The sequence below is a fragment of the Rhinatrema bivittatum genome, chromosome 7, assembly GCF_901001135.1.
Source record: "Rhinatrema bivittatum chromosome 7, aRhiBiv1.1, whole genome shotgun sequence".
NCBI lineage: Eukaryota > Metazoa > Chordata > Amphibia > Gymnophiona > Rhinatrematidae > Rhinatrema > Rhinatrema bivittatum.
The window spans coordinates 96,252,466-96,256,550 of record NC_042621.1 but is presented as its reverse complement, the minus strand read 5'-3'; positions in this window follow the sequence as shown (position 1 = coordinate 96,256,550).

Sequence of the window (4,085 nt, the reverse complement as noted above, 5' to 3'; positions counted from 1 at the left end):
CTCAGCTTCCACTATCCTTGTCAGTCACGCCGTATAATAAAGCAGATGTAGTACAATGCTGTGTGTGTGTGTATATATGTATGTGTATATATATATATATATACACATGTATGTATATACACATATATATATATACACATACACATAAAGCTTCTGAGCTTTAACAATTCTGAGAAAAGTCATTTTTTTTGTATACACAGAAAGGAGCCTAGCTCTTGATTAAATATTTTTGTGGGATTTTGTGGGATTACAGCAAGACGAGGTTCTATTATTAAATCTACATTTTTGAAAGAAAAAAATGTGCATGTATTTCGATCTGCGAGCTTGCTAGAATTTTGAAAGTTAAAAGTATTAGGCCTTATGTATGCAAATTATCTATAGCCCTTTCTCGCAACAAAAGTCACAAAAAGAATTTGAGAGTTCTAATTGCCATATTGCTTCTGGGTTACATTGGATTTTTCAAACTAAATGTTATTAGTATAGCATAAATTGTACAGAGATGCTGTAAGAAAACAGCAAAAGAACGTGGGAGACGTGCACGGGAGTTTCAAATAAACCAAGGTGACTGCTTAACAAAAGAGAAACAAGTAATAGTAACACTCATTGGATATCGTTAACTGATCCGTAAATCTCAGGATGATAAAGTTTATTTCTAATCTGGTGCGTGAACTGTTCCATTACAGTGATGTTCCACCTTTAAGACTACCAATCTGAGAATTTTGAAGGATAGATGCATGCTATTTATATACTATTACTACTAGTTAACATTTCTGTAACACAATTAGGAATATGCCTTGCTGGACAGATACTCATAAGAGAGAATTCCTTTTCCATGGAGCTTAAAATGTGCGACACACACTTCTAGTAATCCCTTAACTATCACAGTAAACATGATTAAAGTAAGAAAGCAAAGTTCGGGAAAAGTCTGAGTATGTAAGTTAAAAGTGTAAGGAAGGTTTTGCTCCTTACTAGTTTTGCCTTTCTTTCATTCTGCTGGGAGAGTTTTGCATTTTTAGAATCCTCCCCAGTTTGTGGCCTTCCCCCTTGTTTTAGGATTGGCTGAGTTCCGCTTTATAAACTAGATTGAGCACAAGGACAGTGTGGTTGGAGATAGTTTTTGTTGGAAGTGGAAACTGCTGATCTGTATGGATACCAGTAGACCAGGCCCTCCCCTTTTTTTTTTTTGTAGTCACAGTTTTTTGGCATTCTACAGGAAACCAGGAGAATGCCCTGCCTGGCTGAAGGGAAGATCAGACCTATGGAGGCTGTCGTCCTGAGGGGCTCCCCACTCCGGCCCTAGCTCCCAGGAAAAGCAACTTTATGGAAGGCTATTGCCCTCGGACCACTCGTCTGCTGGACCAGCAATGTCTGTGCCCTTCACCGTCTGCTGGAGGCAGAGACTACTGACTTCCCCTCTGCTGGGCTAGGCTATACAGTGATGATGTCAAAAAAGGAGCTTTCGCACCCTGCCCCCATCCCACAGGTTCACTGATCTGGCAGGATGAAGAGGAACATTGATATCATTTTCCTACTTTCTTCTTTAATTGCTTTGTACTACTTGGTTTGCATTCCTACTAGCTGAGGATCCTGGAAGGCATTTAACTGTTGTGTCCTCATCAAAATGAGTTCCTAATTGGCTCCCCCGATGACTGAATCTCCCAAGTCAGTTTTTAAAGTTTATATCAATGAAGGAAGCTGGGCTTTTTTTTTTTTAAGAGGCCTGGGAAAGAAACTGAATGAATTGGGGAGGGGAAGTACAATAGTTGTTCACATAGGTCAGCAAAAAAGCTAATCCTGGCCCTGCTTCCCTCGTTGCCTCTCATGCCCCCACTCCCTTCTCTACCCACCAACTGTCCTCTATGCTCCTCATTCCTCTCACTTGCTCCTTTGTCCCTCAACCTCACTCCTCTCCTCTGCTGCTCAGCCTCTCTCATCCCCCTACCCTCCAGACTCCCCCTACTGACCCCCACCTCCTCTATGCCCTCCACTGCCCCACCCTCCACAATCCTCTCTCATGCCCACTTTTTTGCCTCTGCCCCTCACCTCCACACACCTCCCTCTGCCCCTCACCCTCCACACTACCCCCATGTCCTCCCCTCACTCTCCTCCTCTGCCTCTCACCCCCAGCCCCTTACACTCCACATGCCCCTCTGCCTCCACCTTCCTCTGCTTATGCTATCCTTGACACTGCACCAGTATCCCCACACTCAACTTTCTCTGTCTTTGGGGCCAATGCAATAAATCTGTACGAAAAACGAGCACTCAGTATTGAGCGCCCGCTTTCCTAACGCCACCCAGTCACCTCTCCTGGGCACACAATCGAATATTTAAACGAGGGGTTGTGCTGAAAAGGAGGAGCTAGGGACAAATGTGCACCCCTAGCACCTCCTTGGCAGCAGATGCCCAGGAGAAGTGGCTGTCAGCAGGTTAGGAAAACGGTTACTCAATTTTACGAGTGTCCATTTTCCTAACCAGTGCACAGCCACAGGTTAGGAAAATGGACATTCATTAATTGAGCATCCCTTTTCCTAAATTGACCATGGGCACACTTTTTTTTTTTTTAACTTTTTGGTCTTTTGATTCCTCTGACTTAATAAAATCACAATATTAACAGGCCAATGCAGTATCGGCGGGTAGAAAGCAGGCACTCAATGCTGAGCGCCCTCTTTCTTAACACGCGCCAATCACCTCTCCTAGGGACCCAATGCTATATTTAAATGACCTGCCGTGCTAAAAAGGATGCGCTAGGGGAAAATATGCATCTCTAGCGCCTCAGGTGCATAGGAGACATGGCTGGGCACCCATGTCTAACCTGCCCTAAGCTCCCATCCCCCCAGGTCTGGCCTCTGATTGGTCCTTTTCACTGACATTTATCAATGAAAGGGCCAATCCCCTTTCAGGACAACCTTCTGAAAGGTGATTGGTCCTTTCACTGACATGTAACAGTGAAGAGAGCAATCAAAGGAGTGAATAAATCAATATTAAAGTGTCAGGCAGAAGGACTTGTCCTTTCACTGACATGTGACAGTAAATTGATCAATCGGCAATAAGTGAAGGAGTGAATACATTAAAATTAAGTGCCCCACACTTTAATATTGATTTATTCTCTCCTTCATTTATTGCCGATTGGTCCCTTTACTGTCAACTGTCAGTGAAAGAACCAATCACCTTTCAGAAGGCTGTCCTTTCATTGACAAATGTCAGTGGAAAGGACCAATTGGGAACAGCCCTGGAAGTACAGAAAACAGTATTTACTGTTTTTCTGTACACTTTTTTTGGCCGCTCAGAAATTAACTCCAGCTCTGTGCTGGCATTAATTTCCTAGCCTACAAATGTGCAGATTGGGTGCATTTTTTTCTGCATTGAGGGGAATACATAATAGTGCTCATCAACATGAATTTACATGTAATGAGTGCTATTTATGCGGGCAGTGGGGCGCACATTTTGACACGTTAACCTCCGTTTTGTCCAACCATGCATTGAGCCATGTGCTGCAGCTAGCGCACCATATTACATCAGCCTGTAAATCAGGTTGCTCAGAAATTAACACCTGTTCTGGGCAGGCGTTAATTTCCGAGGGTAAAAATGTGCATGCCCTGGTGCACATTTTTTTTTCAATGGAGGAGAATTGCTAATAGCCTCTTCAACATGCATTTGCATGTGATAAGCGCTATTGGCTTCCCGGGGGGGGGGGGGGCTGGATATGTGTTTTGGACGCACTAATCCCTTATAGAATAAGAGGTCGTGGACACGCATCCAAAACCCGCATCCAACCACAGGTTAAACAGTGTGTTCGGCTGAGCGCACTGTATTACATCGCCCCCTATGTCTTTTCATGGTATTCACCATCCTCTGTTCCCCCGCCAACCTCCTACCCGCCTCTCGTCCGCCACCTATCCTACAGTGCTACTCTTTTCCTCTTCCCCCAGGAAGTTAATCCTCAATCAGGCAAAAAAAATATATAAAAAGCTTCTCGCCTCTTACGTCTGTTTCCCATTCCCAGGCAGCAGCTGGGTTAGGAGACTTTAACAGGGCAATATGGGGAGGTTGGGCAGCTTCGGGTTCAGTACCAAGAGAAGAACAAA